We start from the raw sequence: 25,829 nt of genomic DNA, 5'->3' as shown, positions 1-25,829 counted from the left end.
GGAAGATTAATTAATCTTATGTTTGTCAGTTACTGATTATGTTTCCTTTATATTAAAATGATTTCGGAATATTTTACAAAACAAACATGACCAAACAATAAAAAGCTATGCAAAACTAAGTTAAAATGTTAAATAAGTCTGTCACTAGTTAAAATAAACACAAAAGAGTTATAAAATTAAAATATCTAAACACATTTAATAAATAGTATGATTTTATAACACTGATTTACCGACACTCAAGCTATAAAATAAAAAATTATTAACTCACATACCTAAAAAGACAAAAGGTAGTGTGGTCTTCAAATACGACTTCATCCAGGTTCTCAAATGATGTATCAGAATTAACTCTGCTGCTAACTCCTGATTCTCTTTTCAGAACAGCTAGAAGGCAGGCTTTCTTCATAATGTAGAGAGATGGACACCAACAGCTTCAGACTTGCATCTTATTGTATAGAAAAGCATTAGAATACTTCTTGAACACTGTTAAAAAATAATAGCCTTCTGCTTTGGAAAATAAGACATGTATTTATGAAATAGTTTAAAGTACAGGTAATGTAACGTTTCATGGCAAAATATGTGACATAGAAACTAAATGCCATTAGGATTCTTAAGAGAGAAGGTCTGCCAATGAAAATCTTTGTTTCAGCCCTTGTCCATCAGATAATTTTTCGCCAGCCTTGCCCAAGTGAAAATTCCCTTTATCTTTCTCTTTCTCCAAACTGGTTTGCCTAACAACTTGTCTGCACTTAATGCTTACTTTCATCTCCATCATTTTGCATTCATCTGCTCTATTTCATTATGTACTCTGTTCCTTTTACCAAATTAATATTTTATTGCATTTCCTGTGAAATATTCTCACTGGTTTGATCTGTTGCATGTAGTTATCTGTAATACTTTCCAAATAACACGATTATCTTGATTTGGAACTCTTATTATCCCTCCTGACTATTCAGATAATCATATACAAAATGCCATTTATATGAATCATTTTTTTTCTTTCAGAGGGGTCTCATCTATGCTTATTTTAATCTTCAACTCTGCCAAGGCCTGACTTTCAATGGGCTCATTGCATTAAATCGATGCAATAAGCAGCACACTCAATTCTAAAGGTTTAACACTATGCTCTTCCTATGATTAAATTACATTTCAAATAAAACCTAGAATATTCTCAATAGGATTCATGCACTACGGAAATTAGAAGAAAACTATTTCTAGATGAGAGTTCTAAGACATTCCCTGAAATCACACTCTGTACTTAACTGTTAACTTGATGGTGATAATAATTTGATTAACAAGTGTTCCCATTCCCAAAATATTTTATTTGCTGTAATTAAAAAAAAACAAATAAAATTATATATATTATATATGCATTTGTGTGTATATATATATTTAATATATATATAGAGAGATAAATATATATACATATTTATTTATTTATTTTGATGTGGGGTCAAAAAGAGTTGCTCCTTTGCCCTCTGAAGACTCACTGCAGATAAATAGGAAAAAAAAAACCCCACAAAAAATGTAATGTGCATAAGCATAGGAGAATTACAGAATGACTACTCACTAACCTACTGTAGTCTAGATGCTTATATGTCCTTCTTCACAGGGGGCCAGAGGTGGATGTGTTGGAGCATATGATTTTCAGGGAAAATGAATGAGTCCAAAAAACTCTGGGTCAAAATCCCTCTGAGCTCCAGCAAAGGTGGTGGGAAAGTAAATGGCTGAACTTCACTGTGAACAAAATTTGTCTTACGCAGAGAAAGTCTCCAGGGAGGAAATCTCTGGGAGGGCCCCTCAAAAGAAAAAATTAAAGTTTGTCTAGGCATGGTGATAACTCCTCGTTTCTCCTCTTCTCCTGTGGTTAAATTTTCTGTTTATTTGATGAGACCTTTAGGAGAGGTTCTTAAGACAATTGCATCTTGGAGAAAATCTTCCCTAGTCAAATAAGGAAATTCCAGAGAGGGTAACTCTTAGTATTTTGGTGCTTCATAAAATAAAAAGAATCAAGAGAAAGTGGGGCAGGGGAGGGTCAGAGAGTGACCTTGGTTTTGAGCCTCATTTCTAATGGCTATTTAATTTTCTTTAATTCAAAGAACTTACCTGCCAAAGTGCCATATTCTTCATGTATCATTTTTTTGAAGCTGAGTATCAGCAAGTCATGCAATGATATTTTATACAAACACACACACACACTCACACACACACACATACACACACACATTGAGAGGGAGAACAGAAACTATAAGGCAATGGATGTTAAATGAAAACCATAATCTATAATATTTCAAAAAACTATTTTACTATATTGAAATACATTTCACTATTTGCATTATTTGTTTATATTTAAAATGTTTGTTATCTAGCAAGTAATTACAAAACTCAAACTGGAAATGAATACACTATTTTGAAACATACTAAGTATTTGCATTTACATTAAAACATTTGTTTATAATGCTTTATATCATGATAAAATATGACTTCTGATAGGTAGAAAGTGCCTTTACTCACGTAATTACTGTATAAATTTTTTATTATTCTAAATCATTCAGTCATAGTAGTCAACATCCTATACATAGAGCATGTTCATTTGTATTGCTGCTTTTAGGAGAATGTGAGAATCAAAAATGCTCTTTGTGAATGTATTGCACAAGTTACTTTTTTCCTGATAATCCAGTTTTAGCATTATTCATTTCAGATTCTGACTAGGTAAGAAAGCTTCCAAATGACCTTAATCTTCTACAGTTGCCTACTGTTTTATTGCCTAAATATAAACATCAAAATGTACAATGTTATTTCTGATGAGTGGAATGGGAGATTGTAGGATTATGTGTGATAGTCATGATTGATATCCAAAGTCTCAACCACAAGGCTCAACTTTTAACATTAGCATTAGCTGTGATGGACACTACCTAATTTAACAGATATCTTCCAATATCTCAGCTTTCTGCCTCAGGCTTTCCTTGATACCCTAAGAGCTTAATCAATGCAAGTATATCCTTGAAGTGCAGGGAAGTTGATGCTCCTGGGAAGAGCCTGCGTTAATAGAGAATGGTGGTCAGTGAATAGACACTCCAGTCTCCAGTCTCCCAGGACAATTCTAAGTTGTGTTCCATGTCATTCTTCAGAGAGTCCACAGCAGGATTGCCATCTTTCTGATAATTATCTGGAAACGTAATGCTAGTTTGGCTTCCTTGTTATCCCTATATCAGTTTCCCAGTCCCTTTACTCTTACTTCTTAAGACAATCCCTTGCCCACAATACCTACCTGTTCTCAAGTCTTCTCTTGCTCTGTATCAGGAGAATAAACTAATGATATCCTACCACCAGATTAAAATTGTATTCATTTTCATATCTTAATTGTCAATAAAACACATGAAATATAATGGAGTTTGTCTAGAATGTATAATTTATAATATCTCAATTGCCAGTTTATAATGTATTTATCACTAGGAAATGTGATTTTTATCTTCTGACATGTCCATGATGTATATATTCTTCTAGAAATTATGTGTGTTTGTTTTTCTTTGGTCTATTAAATAAGACGTGAAATTTTCTAGTGTCTGATTTATTTTACAGTCAGTAGAGTGTAAATTTAGAATGAAACGAATTTGATAAATATGGAACTATGTATCATCTTCATTTAGATTTTATGTCTTTTGCAGCTTTCAGAATATTTTCTACTAAAATACTGATTCCAAAAGCCACATAAGTTTTCAATTGAATTTATTTTGTTGACAAGGAGTTTGACTCGATGATCAACAGTGTTCATCTGGAATATTGATTCCTTGCCTTGCTAGAAGGCAAAAGCCACAATGCGCATTGACAAAAGCTGTGGTTTTATTTGCTGTATTCTAATAAACACAGGTTCAGTGAGGTGTTTCTGTTGAACTTCCTTTTAGAATGGGTGAATACATCCAGAGCAACTATTCTGTGTAAACTTTTAAATTACTTTCTTACTAAAATGCAGTAAATGGATCAGGAGATTGTTACCCTCCTAAGTGGACCTAGAGACAGAAAGGTAACACAATCGTGTATTTTTAACTATTATTGTAAGCTCAATTAAATAAACTAACATTATGAGCTACTAACTTTTTTTTCTCAGGGCATTAGACTGTCTAAATGCTTTTAGTGTTAATTGAAGAGAAAGTACCATTTTAAATATAGACTTTTAAAAAATTGTCTCTGTATGTTTTAAAGCACTTTTTTCATTTTATTATTTCTTCCTTACCTTAATTTTTGTCACTTTTTTTGGCTAGATGTACAAATAAAACTAATATGGAATATTATATATATAAAATAATATATATTATCACACACATATATATAATATGCAATTATATTTTAAAAATTTAAGTAATAAAGGAAAATCTTCAAAATCTATCAAATTAGTTAATTAAATTTTATTCGACCATATGAAATATCCTCCCAAAACAAAGTGCCAGTTATATCAAAGGAAATTTGCAGCACAGCTTGGGATGGGCTGCATGAAAGAGCCTTGAAACTTAGCTTTGCTCAGCTTCTCTCTTACTCCGTGTTTTTGCGTGTATCACCAAAACAGATGAAAGTCTCGCTGGGTAGTATGCCAGAGTATACTGGGAGATACATAAGCAGCGCTCAGCCAAGGGAACAGGATGAGCCCCCGTGGGTCTGGGACGATAGAGCCAATTTCAGGGGCAAAGTGGCCTTAGTCTAAGAAAAGTAAGCTACATCAACCAGGAAGCATGACTGGGTTCCAGCCATGCTGAGTAATCACAGGTCATGGTTCACACCTACTACAAACTTTGTCTAGAGCTGTCACACTAGTCAGTACCAGAAAAACAGAGAATTCAGAAGACAGACCATGTAGAACAGAACCAAATGGCACCACATAGAGCCCAGAAAAACAACTACTCTCCCTCATTATCAAGGAACCATCAGGCTCCATGGAGTAGATCTGTAAACAGCAATGTGGGTGAAACTCAGGGCATATGAGCATTTTTACCCAGAATGACTAAGTATTACTTATAGATTATAAACATAATTACATTGGATAAACTACATTGAATGAAACTGCATTCTAGTTCTTTACAACTTTTGAAGAAGAATGAATCAATTATAAATACAACAAAGTAGCTTCGTTCTTTTGCACTTCGGAGCTGAATGTGAATATGATTTATGCTACCACCATACACAGGTGCACTATACTTGTCCATATCTTTCAAATGGTTTTAGAGTGCATTAGGATTCTGAAGGTGGACAAGCATGGCAAATGCATTTCATCATTCAGTAAAGTCTCAAGTATAAGGAGCTAGTGATATGAAGACAGGTGGTGCCTATTTGCTACTATACGTACACATATATGTACTTCATATATCTGTGATGATATATGAACTATATATAAGAGCATATATATTTTATGATATATATCAGCATATTTCATATATCTTCCGTATGTACACACATAAACACACTATTTGCTACTATACATGTATATGTATTTCTTATCTTTTATATGTACACATACACATATGTGTACACAGCTTGCTATTATACATATACATATATGTATTTCATATGAAAGATATAAGAAATACATATGTGTATTATAGCAAGCAGTGTGTACATATATGTGTATGTATATATTTATAGCTGTATGTGTGTGTGTGTGTATGTAGAGTGGTAGTAATATAGCTGTGGCCACTGTATTTTGGGGTACAAAGTAACAGGCCAAAAATTCATCATTCCCTTCTACACACATCTAAGGCCACTCATTCTACACTTAATGAGATATAAAGACTATTTGTGAACTAATGTAAATATTTATTTTCTTTATGTGTGTTTTCAAATAATTATTCCAAAATATCTTTTCTAAATCTATTATTTATCCAAATAGTTATTCCAAAATATCTTCTCTAAATCTATCATTTATCTTAACTCAGGCTTTTTTTTTTTGGTAATTTGCCAACACCTTTGTAAAAATTCATTGCCACCTCACAAAAAAAATTAAATTTAATCTGACTCAAAATAAAACATAAACATTGTGCAGAAACATTCAGAAAATGCATGATGATTTAATGAATACTTTACAGAGACCTAAGGAAATGTCTGTGCTGCTTGTTTTTGAATTAAAACTAATTTGATTTGGAATTTAAACATTCTCATGCTTGCAGTTATGGAACTATTTGAGTATATGATATGATGTCAGCAGACAGTAGTGGTATCAGTAACAATCTTAACAACAATAAGTTACTTTTTCTATTAATGTACGATTCCCCAGAGTTGAATATTTTCAATTATACATTTGTACCTGTACAAGATTCTGAATTTATGGTATGGCGTAAAATACAGAAACTTAAGTTATTATGTCATCTATCCATGTTTCTATCTATCCAAAAATAATCAAACACTGTGCAAAGTAAATTGAGATATTGAAAGAATAATAGAATATAACCCTGTTATTCAAGATGCTCATAATTTATTTAGAAAATAAACATATTTGTCCTTAGGGTAGAGTAGAAAATAATATAACAGGTTGTAGAATAAATTATTAGAGTTTCAGAATATCAAATAAAGGATACAATCCTTCAAGCAGCATCAATAGGTAATCATAGATATTTTTAAAATTCTATTTCACTTTTCCTTTGTAAATAGCTAAATGCAAAATATATATTTGCATACATACATATTCCCTGCCTCACATTACCACATACATCTCCTTTTTTGCTGAGTGATTATTTCTACCAACTTACTTAGTGCATCTTTAAGAGTCTATATTCTTTAATGACATTTCAGTGTCTGCTCTTTTAACAGAACTGTCAGGGTCTGGAAGTGGCACAAAGTGAGTAACTGACAATAGGTAAGTTAACACTGTTTCTGTTGGCAGTTTTTCTTATTACACAAAAATATTTTGTCAATACAATATGATACATCAGTAAAGTCAGTGTTTATCTGTTTAAATATATTTAACATATTGCTAAGGCTTTTGGACAGTCCTCTCTATTCTACTTTTAGCAGTGATGTTTTATAAAATTATCTGATTAAACAAGTATTAGATTCAGATTAACCTCTATAATATAAACTTTTCCTATTATTAAAACTTTTTCAGAATGATTTGGGAAAAGAAATTTCAACTATATCAGGGTCAATTAAAATCATGAAATTTGGATTAGAGGAAAATAATCATATGTCTTTTCTTTACATAAAGTTAAAGATATAGCATTATCTCAATCAGCTGTGAAATTCCATCCATGTTTCTCAAAAACCTGTATGATTCTTACATGTACATTTTAATAAAGCAAAAGTTGTTAGACAAAAATGAATATAAACTACAAAAATGAATACAAAAGCATATACGTATTCAGCACTAACTAAGTCAAAAAACAGATATTGGTTTAAGAATCTCACTTTCCTCTTTAATGTTGTGGGCAAACACTTTAAAAGTTTATATGTTTTAGGGTGAGAAATATTTTTTAATATCACACTGTGATTTATTGACATTTCAGCCTTGCTAGTATTTTCCAATTTCTTCAACTATAAATTATGTATGATAATTTTCCTCCTGAAAATAACTAGATTTACATGGCAATAAATACCTAATTCTGGACATTGTCAAATTGCTATTTTATAGTTATGATTATTTGAAGGAATCTGATAATATTTTAATTGGAGTTTGATTATATGAGAAATCTTTGCACTTGTTAAGGTGCATAAATTAAGATATTAACTGAAAAGATCACTTTTCTTCCTACCTTACACCTCAGAAGTAACAGTCTCAAATGATATTTTCTTTTACCAAAAGTGATCAGAAACAATTGGCAAGTGTTACGTTTTAATAATCTAAAAGACCATTATATATTTTTAAAAAGATTAAATTCAACTTATGTTGTATTCACTTTGAATTTATCTTCAAGTCTTCCAAAATTTATATTTACTATACAAGGGAAATCCTTTTTTATGCAAGAAACAGAAACAAAATTTAAGAAAAGGGTTGACAGAGTAAAATCAAATGTGAAAAAGACTAGGAAATAAGACTATTAGCTTTTTAAACAACAAGGCCAATGTCTGGCTTGTGTTCTTTAGGAGTTATTAGTAAAAAATAATAATAATAAATAAAGCAAACTGACAATATGACAATCTTGTTTTATTTGTAATATATAACAGAAGTAATGGAAATTCATACTTTCAGACAATGTATGAATTTTACCTGAAAACATTTAAATATATCTTAGTCATGAGAGAGTAAAACGTTTCTGAAATTTTATTTTAATATTCTAAAAAGTAATGCAATGTGTGAAACAGAGATTTTAGAGTCTTCACACAACACTCTAATTCAAATGGGAAAAAAAACAAAACAGCATGAAATGAGCTCAGTCTGAGAAGTGGGTACACTTTGTTTCTATTTTCTGAAGACTTAGGCTTATAGGAGAGAAAATTAACTCGATGGGAGCAATACAAATGCAGTTATCGAGTGACAAAGCTAAGCTAGTATTATTAAAACCAACATCATCACAATAAAGAACAAGGGCGAGATATTTGAAATATATAAAATTTAAATAAGCAAGACTCAAAGTTATAATTGAGTCTTGGAAGTTATAATTTATATAATTATGTAAATGGTGGATACAGAAAACAACAGATGCCTGTAGTTTTGTCTTGTTTTAGAACCTGTAGCAATAGAAATTATGATATATCTATTCCATTGTTTAGAATTCAGAGAGAACAGATTTCTAAGAACTCATTGGAGCTTCTGAAATATATTAACCACTAATGTTGCATTGCTTTAAAGAACTTCACACAAAATCTAATCATCTGCAAAGAGAAAAATGTAACTTATGATTATTAGAATATCGGAATTATGAAATGATTAAAAATGGTGATCAGTGTGCATGCTTGCCTATTTCATCAAAGCACAGCACGGTTTCGTAACAGACGAGAAGGTGAAGATGAATTTTATAAGAGATTTAGGTTACATTTGAAATTATTTAAAACACAAATCACAGTACCTCAAGCCACAGGAGAATCATTTCTGCATGGATTTTTGCAGGTAGTAAATTGGTCCTGTTTATAAATAGATATAAATGAAATAAATCTGACATAAGGCACAACTGAGAGAATGGATAAAGCTGGATCAATTTTACCATACAATCCCTTGAAAAATTAGGTAATTTTGAAAAAAATAAACATAAATTATTTCCCATGGAGCCAAGTTAACTGACTATATTGCTGAAAAAAAAAAAAAGGAAACAAAAACACAAACGTATTTTATACCTTTTTTTAAGTTTTATTTTTTAAGTTTACTTTAAGTGAAGTTTGTGACAAGAAGCAATGGAGTAATGGAAGGTCATGGGAGTGTATGGCATTTGTTGAGTGCCAGCAGAGTCATGCAATCCCTTCCTCAAATTGACTAATATATGTCTAACTAAGTACCCTTTCAGTGTTCTAAGCATTCCTTCTATCCTGTGAATGTGTCTATGATAGTAGATATCTGTGGCTTTTTCTATATCTTGGCCCAATACCACACATGTCCTTGAGGGTGCCTTATCTATACTTTAATATTAACTTTACTTTCCTTATTATTTTTCCGCAGTTGCAAGCAACAGTAACTGATACTAACTACAAAATAATGTTTATTGATAAAATAAGGTGACTAACAAAGGACTAGCTCAACGTCAGTACTCAAGAAAGACAAAAATCAGAGTAACTCTAATGATCAGTAAGTGCTGAAGCTCCCAAGTGAACAAAATTGGCCAAGTAAATATTTTTACTCTTAGTTAGTGACATTTAATTTTACGTAGTAAAAAAAAGTATATTTGTTTTACAAATTTTTAAAAACTGTATATTTTCAGAATAGACTAAGCTGTATATAATTTACAAATAAATGAAGAAATATCTGGGGCATATTATTACAATTTACTTGTTGCTAAGAGTGCATGAGCTTTCACCCTTGGGTTACAGAGCACAAGGCCACTGCCCTAAGAAGAATAAACCCACTATACCACCTCTGTCCGTCACTGCACATCTATTCATATTATTAGCAAATCCTTGATTACATTCCCTTATTATGATGAGGAATTGGCATCAGATGGGGATTTCTGCTACCAGAAAAAAAGAGAAATCTGCTGTGGGAAAAAAAGCTATTAGAAGAAGATAATTTATAATAAAACAATTTCTCATTTAACAGTTATTATATAACAGTTTACTATCATATGCCAATTAGAATTTACTGAAATCGATAAATTAGTTCCAACGCTAGTGGAAGAAAAATAAAGAAACTCTTTTTAACTATGGAGTTAAATATAACTTAATAAGAAAAAAATATGCAAATATGTATGACTAGCAGATAGACTAGATCCTTTTTAACTAATATTTATTGGATAAGTTTTACATACCAGACCTGCTGCTAGGCAAAGGGAACATAATGCTGAATGTGATATATATGTACAATTCATAGTTAGGATATATCCCAATTATAAATATATCCTAACTATAGGGATATCATATATAGCCATACATATGTGTGAGTTTAAGGCCCATTGAGGTAGGTAAACATTCTATGGATAATTATATAAAATGTGATAAATATTCCAAGAAATCTAAATTAGACTAAGTAAATTCGTATGCCAATTGATTAATTTATTCAGTTATCAACTGAACTAAATATAGTGATTTTTATAATACATTTAAGGGATAAGTTAATTATCAAAATTAAAAGATAAATTGTTTGAGTTAGAAACAAGATAAAACAATAAAATTAACACAAACATATCTTAAAAATTAGAAATAAACACATCTGCTGCAAACAAATGGGTTGAAAAATGCAACAACATGTATATAGTGATACTGAAGAGACAGGATAATGATCAATTTATGAAGAAAAGTTAAAAATTTAAAATATAGTTTATGAATAGTAACATAAATATTTAAATAAATATATGGAATATTTTCACAACAGATTCAAGAAAGAAAATAAGAACAAACCAATAAAGATGAAATATGCTTGAAAATATATATCCAGAAAGCTCTAAAAAGGCATTGAGGGCAGCACTTTGTGAATTTTTAATTCTGAGGTTTTTTCAGAGTTTAGGAAAATATAGAGTCTTAGATGATGTAAATCATGACAAATCCAAAGATTTCAAAGTGAAAAAAATACGAGCCATCACCTTGTAATTAATATGATTCATGAATGCAATGTAAAATAAAAGCTTTTAGTTGCACTACAATAATAATAGACCAGACAACCTCCTTTTCACTTGAAATATGAAACAAAAGAATAAAAACATGAACATCACAAGAAATCTAAATCAAATATTTCAAAGACCATTTATAATATTTGTGAAACAATTTTAAAAATGAAAAATAACCCTAGCCAGTAACCAAGAAGATGCTTAGGGTAGCACCTAGAAAGTGCTCAAAAACTTTCGCAATCCCACATTGTTGTTATTACTCATAAGATAGTGCAAACCAATACAATGTAGACATCCTAGAGGAGTTACAATTTCAAAATGTTTTGAACTGTAGCATTTATATATGTGTATATGTATGCTCATGTGTGTAATAATTATATTATTACAAATGGATTATTTTATACTTTAAATATAGTCAACATCCTTCTACATATCTCATCTTTCCACATGGAACACACCAGTTTTTTTTTAATCGGTTTATATAGGTAACAGAATCCTGAGAAAACCAGTTGATAAAGCAAAATTGAAAAAATAATTATTTCAGCAATACATATTGCTTCAAGAATTTTAAGATGCATATTTTCAAGGTAATTTTGGAAACTTGTCACCATGATAACTATTGCACCAAAATGCTTGAAACTTCATTAACAGAACATAAAAATTAAAAATACATAATTATAATATATCCAAGTGATAAGACATTTGTTAATAATTGGTAACAACCTAGCACATGTATACACATATATACATACTTATATATTATTTATATATATATATAATTTCAATATGTCTTTATTTTTGATATATCAGTTATCCATGGAAACCTCTAGAGAGGAACATAGGATCAAGTTTACAAACATCCTACAGCCATTTTAATATCACTTCTGTCTTAGCATTACCTATGGCACAAATTAAATTAACTCATCCTCATTCAGGTCTATGTCTTCAAGCTCTGCTCTCCAACATCCCTACCTATGGTTTTAAATTCACAAATTCTTAACCTTGTGGCACATCGGTGGTCTCTCTGGCAGGCAGATGGAATTCAGCAAATTGCATACTGGCTCTTAAAGTCTAATTTATTAAGTGTTTTGAAGTGCTTGAAAGAATTAGACATATTGAACTTGTAATTGTAATCTGAAGTGTCATGATTATTTAATGAAATTTATAAATAGTTGTAGATGGTTAGAAAAATTTAATCTGTCAAATTTACAAGTTAATTGAGCATAAACCAAAGAACAAGTGATGACTTAAGTGGTTTTAATTTTATCAAAATCTTATTTCATTTATAAATACAGTGAGAATTGCAAGTTGAATGTAAAGTTTAAGGAAATACAAGTAGAAACGTTATTTTCCTTATAATAAGCCTCATTGAATTTTTCAAAGGTGTCTATTTGCTTAATTATTTTTGAGCTCCAAGAGGAAACACTTGGAGAAGAATATGAGATGATCTTCATATCCAAGAAATAATAGTGCCACAGAGCTAGAGATGTCCACAAAACAGCAGTCTTGCTATTGTTCTGTCCTCACACTGAGGTAGTATTAATATATGGATATATGTCTCAAAGTAGACATGGACAAACTACCGAAGTTTTCATAGGAACACAGACACAGTATTCTAATTGCATAAATTCAAAAGTAAAAATTAAATTTACCTATCCATTTTATATCTTTATTTTTTATCTCACTCTCTTATTTTTCCTGCCCTAGAACATTTTTCAACACTCTCTACTAAATTTTCACTACTATGAGTAAAATGTAACTTTCACCTTTGTCTAAGAAAAATGTCCTTTCAAAAATTGCAGCCAGTACCTGACTGGCAGAACATTGAATAACTATGTTTTATTAAACACGGCCCTAGGAGAGAGTTATCTTTCATGTCATTATGCTGATCAAAGCATTTACCTAACAAACAATTTCCCTGTAATAAAGGGAGAGAATTTGGGCTCTGACAAAAATAAGATTTTTTTGTTTGTTTCCAGAAAGTTTGTGTACCTCCATGGAGTGAGGGACATGTGAATGTCAGATACTGACAGGAAAATTTTGAGGAATATTTGCTTTTGTGTTAACTAACTATAAGTCTAGAATGTTAAATTCATTCCGTGGAATACATATAAATCAATAGCTGTTATTAGATACCTAATGAGTTAAACACAGAAACTGGTGAGCAATTTGGAGAACACTGACCAGATTCACTGTATCAGAAATAGTTAACTGTGGTACAGATTTTTAGTGGTAGATTAGGCAAGTATTGAAAATTTCATGTACGCAAATTATATAAATTTATGTGAAAGTGCTTATGACATTCTAAATGAAAATGAAGCCCTCATACCTTTATAATGCTATTTAATTCATTTGCCTATTGATATGGTTTCATTGTGTTCCTACCCAAATCTCATCTTCAATTTTAGGTCCCATAATTCCCACATGTCCTGGGAGGGACTCAGTGGGAGGTAACTGAATGATGGGGGCAGGTTTTTCTCATGCTGTTCTCATGATAGGGAATAATTCTCATGAGATCTGATGGTTTAACAAAGGGCAGTTCCCCTGCACACACTCTCTTGCCTGCTGCCATGTAAGATGTGCCTTTGCTCCTCCTTTGTCTTCCACCATGACTGTGAGGCCTCGCCAGCCATGTGGAACTGTGAGTCCATTAAACCTCTTTCCTTTATAAACTACCCAGTCTTGGACATAAGTTTATTAGTGTGTGAGAACATATTAATACAACTATATATTTCTCTATTATTCAGTATTATTTGTAACTATGTTTACAAATAGTTTATAGTTAATACATAGCTTATATATGCATATGTATGTGCATAATGCTATAGAATGTATGCATAATGCAGGAGAGTAAAATGAATAAATGACAAAAGCAAGTTGAAAGGAAAATAAGAGAAAGCAAAACACAGAAAATATAACTTGATAAAAAACATGCAAATTCTACCAACTACAGAGAATGGAATAAAAATGATTTGGATGAAATATTTGCCTTGCACTTAATTTTTATAGTTTGTTCCAGGGCAAACTAAAGTAAGAAGCAGAACTTCATAACATGGAAATGTTGTGCAACACTTGCATAAAAACAATTAGAGCAGGTCATATGAATTGATTTTACAAAGAGACAATGTTCTCCAAATATTCAGTTCATTGATGGTACAATCTGATCTGGCGATAATATTGCACATGTCAGGATAAATGAGTAAATTCTACTTTCAACTCCGTTTAAAATAACACAATGTTACGTATCTTAACATTAAAGATAAATGAACTTGACTATTGATGGTGGTGTGTTTGAGTATCTAGATGGCTGAATAATGATGTTCTCAGTGTAATTCAGGTAATGCAAGTAAAAAATATGAAATATTTTTTGTAGCTTTGTGTATGCATTCTAAAACACTTGATTCACTGGCAATATATTTTAAAATGATTTTTAAAAATAATTACTGTGAAGTATTTAGTTTAGCTAGCTGTATATTAGAACTCTCAATGCATATGATAATAAAATCACATCACCCATGCGTAAGCAGATGAGGTAGTGTAGAGTGGTGAGTGAAAACACAGCTGGGAGAATTGTACCAGTCCTACCATTAACCAGCATGTGACTTTCTGGAACACAAATTGCTCTCATATTCTTATTTTATTTTTCTGTAAAATGAGTTTCTTTATCTCTAAAATCCTTATAAAAATCAAAAATTCATTAAATGATTAAATCATTCAGTATTTGAAAATCTATTGGAATAGTATGTAGGACATGGTAGATAATATGTTAATGTTATTGTCTTAAGTTGGTATTAAATGAATGAGTCGTAGAAGGTGAGGCTGACAATAAACCTTTTTTTAATCCCAAATTAACTTCATTATCTTTGTGAAATAGATCTAATTGCCAGTAACAGGTTAGCATTAAAGAAACACATATGAGAGTATAAAAAGCAATGCATCTTAACATATTATATCTTACATCTTTAAGGGCATTTAAAAATAATGCCCATTTTAAGAATCGTTTCTAAAAATATTATTGCTATTAATGGTTATTTGATAACAGAATAAAATGCTATTAATGGTTATTTTTGGAGGCAAAGATTAAAAGGTGTCTGGGAGTAGTTTTTTGTCTTCCAAACAAATACCTCAAAAAATATTTTGATTACTTTTTATTTATGTTTTCTGTGGTGTATCTTTTCCAAAACTGCTCATAGTCAAAATTGTAATGTATAGCTTCAGACACATGTGCACGCGCATGCGTGTGTGTGTGTGTGTAAAGAGACAGAGGGGGATGGCGGTGAGAGAGAGAGGGAAGCAGAGAGACTAGAGAGAGAGAGGTGTCAGATCCTGCACCTGATATTATAAAAACAGTGAATAAAGGGAAAAAGTTTCGATCTTCCTGTCTTTCAGTGATTAAAGCCTAATTATGCAGAAATGAGATTCTTTGCAGCAATTTTCTTTAGCCGTCTTTCCGTACACACACATTTCTATCAAATCCTCAGCAATTTCATCTAAGTCTACAGTCAGTGCTCCATTTCATGAATTTGTCTTTACTTGTTAATCTCAGAAATTTTTTGCTGGGGTGTAACTCAATACTTTTGTATTTAAGTCTAGATAATCTGAGCAAGTATTAGAATAAATACTTTACTGTCTTATATGTTCAGGTGTTGACCTCATACAAATAGCATTGAATACATAATTTGGCTTTCAATCATTGGAACACTATTGGTATGGAATTATTCTCTGAATGAACTTTGCATTTCTTTCTGTCCCTGGAAGCACATCACATAGGTAAACTAAATAATGTCTCTCTATTAAGCTGACCAATAAAATGATTAAGTGACTTGCTCAAAGTCTTACCAGCAAGCTGGAGTAAAAAAGAGAATGCAGGTATTGTGAAATGTAGTCCAATGCTGAAAGTCACTTTGGCATGATGGCTAGTTCTGTGAAAGTTAAGAGGAACAGTTATTTTCTCATTCATATTTTCAGAGGCTTTGAGTAAAAGTGAACTAGAAAAAATACATATAGTTTATAACTATGAATTTTTTGACAAAAATTATTTTATAGGAAACATTTCATATATAAATCATTTCCCATCCAATACTTGTAGTCAATCTGAAAAACTAGGATAAGGAAAAACTGATTTATTATTTGAGGAAAAAAATCATTCCAAGATTTATGAAAAATTATGTTTAAATTAATCACCAAAAGATTGTAAATATACTGTTTCCTAAAAATCATATTTTTTACTTTAAATGCATTGGATCACATCAAGAAAAGTTAGATGCTTGTCCAAAGATTTACTTAATAGCTTGTGTAAGAATTGCCAGCCATTCTATAGCCACACTCTATGAATGTGTCAGCCACATAGCTGTTAGAATCTTCAGTCATTCTGACAGCAGGCAAAACCTTTGTCAAAGAAAACCAACACAGAATAAAACCTACTTTTGGAAAATAATCATTTATATCCCTTAATTGTGCTTTATTGAATATAGGACAATAGGAAGGATGATGTATTCTAAAATATTTACTGGAAAGTATCAGAAAGTATGTTAATTTTTCCCACTTCTGATAGTAGTAACACATATTTAATGTTGGCTATTACCAACATGAATGACAGACAACACAAACTCTAGGCTTTCATTTATTTATAATGCAATGCCATTTTCAGTCTCCTCCAATGTATCTTAGTACCCTTTATTTTACGTTTGTGTATAGAGACGAATAATATTTTCTATGCTCCTATTCCAGCCATTTATGTACAAAGAAAAATTGCACAGAACTCTGTCTGATAGAAAAAATGCAAAAGCTACTTCTCGCTATTGCTTGTGGTGATTTTAAACAAAAACATTTTTTTCTTGTACTTCAACATTGTTCTTCATGAAACTAAAAGTCTACAAAAGGTTTGAATAGGAAATTACAACTTTTAGATTATAAGTCTTCAGATGATATACATTTCCTTTTAAACTATATTATGTACATTTCAAACTACCATCAATTTAAACATATGTGCTACTCTTTACCTTGTTTTAATTTATTATTTTGCCTTGTCCATTATATAAGATATGGCCTCTGATTTTTTACGTAATATTTTCTATTGAAATCAGAATCTTTACGATTTGTGTGGATCACGGTTGTAACCATTTTTCACGTATAAAATGTCTTTAATATCAATGGAAATAATCCGAAACTAAATTAAAATTTTTCTTTCTTTAAATAAATTATTATTACGCTTCTACTTTACTTCTCCATCCCCTTTTGCTAAACCATTAAAATATCTGCCCCAGTGGCCAGTGTGTGTGTGTTTTTTTCTCAAAATGTGTTTGCAGGTTTAGTTACTGGAGTGATCATGTTAAAATTAAAATAAGGTTTACACCCCTTTTAAAAATATTTCAATAATACTCTATTGCAACTTTATAAAATTTAAAATCCTCCAAATTATATGATCTTTCTGATAAAGTCTCGGGCCACACCTCTTCCTATACCTAGCTTTGCTCCAGAAATAATAAAATACTTACAGCTCCCAACAAACAACCTACAGTATCTTTGACAGCTGTGATCTCCCCTCTGTCCTCATACAGTAACTTTACATACCACTTCATCATAGGGTTTCCATGTCTTGCAGACATTACTTCCTCAGGAAATTCTATGTGTCAGTTACCTATTGCTGTATAAGGAACCATCCTCAAACTTACTAGGTTAAAAACAGAAGTATTTTTTAATTGTTCTCACACGAGTGGGCTGGCAATCTGAGCTAGGGTCAGCAGAAAAGTACTTTTGCTGTCTTCTCTGTAATCACTTGTGAGACTGCACTCATCTGGTGCCTTGAAACTTGAACTTAATGTTTCACAACTGGCACTCACATGCCTGGAAGTGTCACTGGCTGCTGGCTTGAGAGCCTACAGATCTTGTATCCTCTAGTAGGCTGGATTGCACTATATTGCACTTCTTTAAATGGCCACATTAGGACTGTGTTTCAAAAGAGCACAGTTAAAACCACAAAGCTTCTTGAGACTTAAGCTTTGGGTGGGCAAAAGCTCACTTCCTCCATGCTCTGTTGACCTAGACAAGTCACAAGCCACGTTCAGAATTCGAGGGTTGAGGAAACAGTCTCTACCATTGATGAGAAGAGCAGGCAAATCACATTGCAAAGGAGAATGCAAAGGAGCTTTGCGAACAACCCACCAACTGTTTTTTTTTTTTTACCTTCTTTTATTGTTTTAAATTTACCTTAACTTTTTACATATTTTTGCAGTAATTTTTATAGTACTATTTTTTCTCTATTTTTGAAGTTTTGATGACAAAGTTCTATGGGAAAATATATTTACGTATTATATCACACACACACACACACACACACTACACACACTTTTTACACCAGATAGTCTTCAGAGAGAGAACATTTATTTTAGGTACACAACATTGATACCAACCTGTGGCAGCAGTGTCTTTGTCTACTCAAAGCAATGAATATAAAAGTAGATATCTTGATAAATAAATGTATTTTTGGTAAATATATGCAGTATGACTCTGCAATGTACCATTTACTCTTTCCTGTGGTTAATGAACATATTGAATTCCTGATGAAACTTGGCTTCGGCAGATTAGGAGCAACAGTCACCCTCAATCCTGATTTAAAAACAATTTTATCTTTCTTTTCCTTTCTTTTCTTCTTTATTTTCTGCTTCCGACCTTCCTTTCTTCCCTCTCTGCCTCCATCCCCTTTCCTTTTTTCCTTCCTCCCTCCCTCTCTTCCTCTCTTCTCCTTCCTTCCTCCCTCCCTCCTTCCCTCCTTCCCTCCTTCCTTCCTTCCTTCCTTCCTTCCTTCCTTCCTTCCTTCCTTCCTTCCTTTTTTTGTCCTACTTTCCTTCTCCCTTCTTTTTTAAAAAAATTGCCTTCATTTTGCTCTATAATATGGCTTGGCAAATAAGTCCAATTCATTCAAAATTTTGTATTTATAATTAAATTGAAACAGACTTATTATTTATGTTATGAGGTCAAATTAGGTTAAGGTACAAGAAAATGCTTTATAAAATCCTTGATAAATGGAAGATACAAGCATTAACTACTTAATGGACATAATTGCAATGTAAATGTTCAATAAAATGTGATCAAAATAATACATATTAAATATTTACCTAAGTTGAAATTTGTACCTAGTTATTTTTTTAACAAACATTTAACTAGAATGTGTAAGTTTTTGAAATAAGCATAGGGGATACAAGGCTACAATGTCTCTGCTTGTAAAATATCTCCAATTTGCTAAACAACTACGTTTTTTTTTCTTTTTTATTATGCCTTTTTAAAAGTACTCTATTGCATGTCAACAATGAAAACATCTTGAGCACTCAGTGAGGCAAAGCACGTTATGACTGTGTTACGGCTGTGTTGAGTACATCTGGCAGCAAAACCATTAAATTCATATATAGCCTTTGAAACAAACTGTGATAATTAGTCTGCACATGATTGCTTATTATGTGTTATTAATGGGTTCTTTTTTTTGGTTAAGGAAATGTACATTTCTGAGTTGTTTTACTAAAAGTTCTATCTGGGATTTATCTGGGTTAGAGTGTTATATATTAAGTGAATATAGATTGATTATCACCAAATGAAAAATTGTACTTTCACTTACCAGCCTTTTTACTGAATAAATATTGTGCTGAGAAGTGGATGTGATGTAACTAGCTACAGTCATTAGATATTGCACAACAAAAAGAAATAAATGGCTCATTTTTGTCAAATACTGACGTGTGGAATGTAGAATTTTCTGATGTTGTTTTAGGTAGATATAGATTACTTTTATCTTCAAATTTTTACACTTTAGAAAATTAATTACACCTACGCAAACTCATCATGCCAGCAGAAAATCATTATTATTAGCATACTTGTTGGTTAAAAAAATATCTGTTTCTGGAGCTTACTGTAACATATTCTTGATATTTAACAATAACTTTTTGATACTAGATTTTAAGACTTCCTGTCATTACAAATACAATATGACTTTAAATGCACCACTTCCATTTTCCTATTTTGTGGCTCAAAAATTGTATGTGCAAATACTCAAATCTTATAAAATTGACCTACGTAAGTGCTATGCACATACTGGATATTTCTTTGTTCTGGGAAGTTGTAGCATATATTTAGCACCACTCCTGCTTCCTCCCCATTAGACATCAGTAACACTAACACCAGTTGCCCCCTTATTGTGTGACATCCAGTAATATCGCAACATATTGAAATTGTCAAATATGCACTGGGGGACATCACCCCTGGTTGAGAACCACTGAGTTGGATTGTACACAGCATCTTCCCTCAGTGTCATAGGTCAATGACGGTAGGTCTTTTCTCGGGAGCACTATTCAGATATTGTGTATTTGCATGAGCACTGGGAGATACTGTAGTTTCAACAGGCAGAACTGGAGAGGCCTTGCAGAATATTCCATGCATTCAGTACAGACTACAAAAGTCTACATAAGATTACACTAGCCTGAAAGTAATAACGACTCCAAATTGTTAATAACAATCCTAAATTCATCTCAATGTGATAAAGTATCTGCCAATGAACTGATTATCTGAAACAACAAAATTCAACACTTCTTTAAGGGAATGTAATCAAATCCACATACATAGAATCTGCAGCATGCAGCATACAATAAAAATTACATGAAAAGGTAGGAAAATTAACACATAACCAAAAGCTAAAGAGTAAATAGAGATCTGTTGAAGACGCTGATGTTGGGATCATCAAACAAAGATTTAAACTAAAATTCTAAGTGTGTTAAAAATATAAAGTAAAAAACAGACATAATTAATGAATAAATGTTAAATTTCAGAAAATTTAAGGAAACTATAAAAAGAAATCATCTGTACATTTGAGGACTGAATATTATAATATGTAAATTAAAATTTACCAAATGGGCCCAATAGTAGATCTAACACTGCAAAAGAGAGGGGCAGAGGGAAGGGTTGAAAAAATAAATGGAGTTTCAGTAACTTGGAGGCACTATTATATAGTCTAAGAAATGTGTATGATAGACCCAGAAGAAAATTAGGGAAAGGGGTTCATTTGTACAGAAAATATAACATAAAGAAAGAAAGATTAAAATCTCACAAATTTTATCAAAAAAATCAAGCTACAATTAAAAGAAACTCCACAAAAAATAATTCAATAACTGGTTATAACTACTCAAACAACTGAAAAAAATGATAAAATAATTATTGAATATTCAGAAATAAATGGCATAGTATATTACTGTGAACAATAATACGAGTGATTTCCGATTTCTCATGAGATAAATATAAAGGCTAGAAGAAATTAAATTATTTGTTTTCTGTAGTAAGAGTGAGTCCCTGACTGAAAGTGGAAACCTGGGAACATTCCAGGAAGATGAGAACATTCTGGGTGGATAGGAACATTCAGGGGAGATAGGAATATTCAATGATTTAATTAGAGTGGTGGATATGTCAGAACTCGTTGATGTACACATATCATATTTATACATTTTACAAAAAATAAATTTTAAATAAAAAATAATACTAATAAGTAGAATTTCTAAAAATTATATAACTTTGCTCAAAAATGATGAAAGAGTGAATTATTTAATAAAATATCCAGAGTCAGTTAAATTTAATTACTATTCTGTACCATACAAAAATCAGTTTTGTGTTGATCCATATAGGCAGAGAAAAATTTTATAGATCCAAATAAAATGTAGGAGTCTATTTTCACGAATGCAATTTAGGGAATGGTTTTTCAAGGAGAAAAGATCCCAGAAATTACAAACGGAAAATTTTAATATTTTCAATTATATCATTTTTCTAAAACGTGGATTTATCAAAGAATTGTAAAATATAAGTCACAACTTCAAAATAAATGAGATTTACTACTCAAAGTAAATAGAAGTCTGCAAAACTAGCAAATTAAACTTCCACTTTCTCTCACCTGAGATTCTGAAAAAGCTTCATTGTTTGCATATGGACTACTCTAAAGTTTTATAAAGCAACCAAGGGATCTATAAAACATTAATTAAATCATGTCATTTGTTTGTAATAATTCTCTAAATGTTTTTCACAGAAGACTAGCCTCTGGAGATGTTCTGTGAAAACAGTTGTCTTTTATTCAAGCAAATTTGAAAATTTCTTCATCTTTTATTTTTCCTCTTAAAGATTTGAAATTATTGTACATTTTTATAAATTTGAGGTATCCTGTGTTAAGTTACTTATTCTTTTCTTGTAGGGTCTCTTAAGTTCTGATGGAAAAGCAATGACTTTAGGAAATAGTCTATATGTACTTCATTTTGCAACCTAGCTCATTGATGGACCATAATAAATTTGCATGTTTTTAATGAATTTGGATTCTTTGGTTATGACCCCATGACCTTTAATGTTAACATTTACTTAACTCTGCCTCATTAATATATGTTTATTCAATATCTATTTTCTAAATTTTTTCAATAATCAGTATCTATAGATTTTTTAAAAAATTGTAGAAATAGAATATGAAATATACTATTTTTAGACATTTATATAGGTGTATACATTTCTATAAATATATATATTTGAGATGTATATACATATATGTATATATAAATATATTTCTTTCAATATTAGTTTAAATAAATGATGAACTTATGAATATATAGTTAATGAGGGTATCTTTTGTTTATACTTATGATAATGAAAATATCAATGATTTAAAATGTGGCACTTATTTTGAATTAAGTAAAATACCTAACACATTTCTTGAAATATTTGAATTAATATGTTTTAATTAATGTATTAATAATATTGATGATGAAGGAAACTACTATTTATAATTAACATTTACTAAAATCATATACATAGTTCCCTATTTATTTGTTTAGTTTGAGACAGTCTTACTGTGCCACCCAGGCTGGAATGCAGTGGGGTGATCACAGCTCACTACAACTTCCGCCTCCCAGGTTCAAGTGATTCTCTTACCTCAGCCACCCGAGTAGCTGGGACTACAGGTGTGTGCCACCACATCTGACTAATTTTTCTATTTTTAGTGGAGATGGGGTTTCACCATGTTGGCCAGGCTGGTCTTGAACTCCTGACTTCAAGTGATTTGCCTGCCTTGGTCCCCCAAATTGGAATTACAGGGATGAACCACCGCACCTGGCCAGTTTCCTGTTTTAAATCTCAGTTCCTATGTATCTAGACTCACTTGAATACTCAAAAGACCAAATGAGTCAATGTATCATTGAAAATGGAGAATTATAAATGACAAAGGACTTTGAAATAATATTAATATAATGCTGACTGATATTAAGTATATTGTCAAACATGCACTTATTATTACTATACATGATTACTTGTAGTATCAACTTACAATAATTATATTACATAAACTAGCATATAATGAATTGCAGCAATTCATACACACAATTAACAGTTATTAAGTCTTTATTCAAATATCAGGTTCTATCCAAAGCTCTGGAACTAGAGATCTATTATTACTAATGGTTATAATCAGTAAATGTGATGACTATTAAGTAAAGTTTTAATAGAAAAAGAGAATCCATTTTGAAGGAAGAAAATTTAATGCAATAAATCGGTCATATCTTTGGCGGAATCTTAATTAAAGGAATGGAAGAGCAAAAATGAAAGTGTATTCAGAGTAGAAACTGCTGGGCCTATGATGAAGGCTGGCCACACGTGCTGGCCCATTGCTATTGCCATTGCTACTTATGCCATCATTTCCAGAAATCAGAAAAAAAAAAAAAGAAGTGGTTTCACTTACTATCTTACCCTTTATTCTACCACCATTACTTCTCATTGGAAGAATATAGAACATGGAATTTGGGAAATGTAGTGTGCAGTCTTCCAGCTCTAATATCAGGGTGAAATCTGTCATAGAGCAATTGTAAAGCTGAGAGGTATCTGGTACCTTCTGGCACAGTAGTAAAAATAATACTGAAAAATAATACTGACTACTCTTTCTTGGGAATTCAATATGGCTTTTAACTGATGGTTCAAAATCTCAGCTCATACTATGAATGTAACAACGTGCACTCATTCATAGTATTTGTCTATGTGATGGCAAAATTAGACATCTATTAATTATGGTACTTATAAAATAGACCATCTACATTAGAAGTGTTGCCTCTTTTAAATATCATAATACATACACAAAGAAAGAATGTTCTCCTTAAATTATCTTGTATTTTACTTATAAAATATTCAATTTAGAAATTAGATAATTGTGTTGAGGAAAATTTAGCTTTATGATAGTTGCTAATACGTACTCAGCTCCCATTGTGTATCAGGAATAGCAGTGCAAATATTGTAGATGTTCGTTGCATCTTTAATTCTACTACAATCCCACAGGCACACACAATTGAGTTAACAGCTGACTGAAGCCAATATAAAATTGTTAAGGGGAAGAATCAGGGTTTGGACTTCAACCCAAATTAAGAGACCATGCACATCAAACACTATATCTCACTGCCTCTGCACCTGGTCAATGCATAACTACAGAATCCAGCACAGTTTTCTTTATTCTTGTTCATTGCAATTGGATCTTAGCTATCCAATTTTTTTTTTATATATATATAATGTTGTCAATACCCCAGCCACTGAGTTAAAACTGACCCAGAATATCATTTACTCTCACCCTATTTGCTTCTACTCAGTCTTCTTTATATAGTCTTTTTCTATGTATGTTCTTGTCCTAAATATCATATTATTATATTTTATTTCTTATAGCAAGACTGACCAATTTTCAAAAGAATGGAACTGAAATTCATATATATATATATATATATATATGTATATATAAAATTTATTTTTGATACAGGGTGTCACTTTGTCACCCAGACTGGACTGCACTGGCCCAATCAAGGCTCACTGTAGCCTCTAACTTTTGAGCTTAAGGGATCTTCCCATCTCAGCCTCCCAAGCATCTGGTCTACAGGCGTGCACTGCCATGCATGGCTAATTTCCTAACATTTTGTAGAGACAGGGTCTCACCATGTTGCCCAAGCTGCTCTTGGACTCCTGGACTCAAGTGATCCGCCTGCCTCAGCCTCGCAAAGTTCTGGGATTATAGGCATGAGCCACTCTGCCTGGCCCCATATATTTTTTGAGAATAAAATGTGTGCATATTAAATTTTGATTTAAAACAAATTTAAAAATAAACAGATTCAGAAAGAAAAAAGATGAAGTTAAAATATAAAACCTTCGTAGTAACAAATACAAATTATATTTGAGGATAGATTATCTTTTTCATAAATCATTACATTTTGAAAATAAAACTTAAAAAATATTTCTTACGTCTGATGCACTTCATCATTTTTCATCTTCCCTCTTCTTTGCTGTCATGATTTTTCTATTTTTGGTTTATTTTTTATTGCTAAAACGGGGAAAAACAAAAGATTTGTAAACCTAAAAGGCAAATTTCTATCAGTTTAATTTTTCTTTTGATTAAAGCCAATGGAAAAAGCTTCTGTCACAAAATGCAAAGCTTCTTTCTTAGCTAATTAGCTAGTATGCTTTTCCTTTTTTCAAAAAAAAATCTGTCACAGTAGGTATCTTCTTGAATGAACTTTAGATATTAACAACAATGAAAGCCCTTTTATTACTGGAAAAATAAAATTGGAAACAAGCCATCTGTTCAACCTTCTGTTACTGGAGCTGTCCCCTAATAAAATGTCTGTAGCGTAT

The 25,829-nt window shown here is 31.4% G+C and overlaps 1 long non-coding RNA gene across 2 annotated transcripts in view; it reads right to left on the bottom strand.

Annotated features, from left to right (window-relative positions):
* Positions 1-242: 242 nt before the first annotated feature.
* The window catches only part of LOC105477093 (uncharacterized), a 199,166-nt gene continuing 173,579 nt past the window's right edge, over positions 243-25,829 (bottom strand). The window contains exons 13-14 of one of the 2 annotated variants that reach the window (XR_011614686.1): positions 25,440-25,518; positions 243-442 (exon numbers count right to left, since the gene is read on the bottom strand). This is a non-coding gene — a long non-coding RNA (uncharacterized lncRNA). Of the gene's footprint in view, positions 443-15,962; positions 16,088-25,439; positions 25,519-25,829 lie in introns of those variants that run through there. The other variant, XR_984474.2, reaches the window with a different exon arrangement.

Source organism: Macaca nemestrina, chromosome 16 (assembly GCF_043159975.1).
Source record: "Macaca nemestrina isolate mMacNem1 chromosome 16, mMacNem.hap1, whole genome shotgun sequence".
NCBI classification, from domain to species: Eukaryota; Metazoa; Chordata; class Mammalia; order Primates; family Cercopithecidae; genus Macaca; species Macaca nemestrina.
The sequence above is the reverse complement of the archived record's forward strand: the minus strand, read 5'-3'. Positions and strand labels throughout refer to the sequence as shown.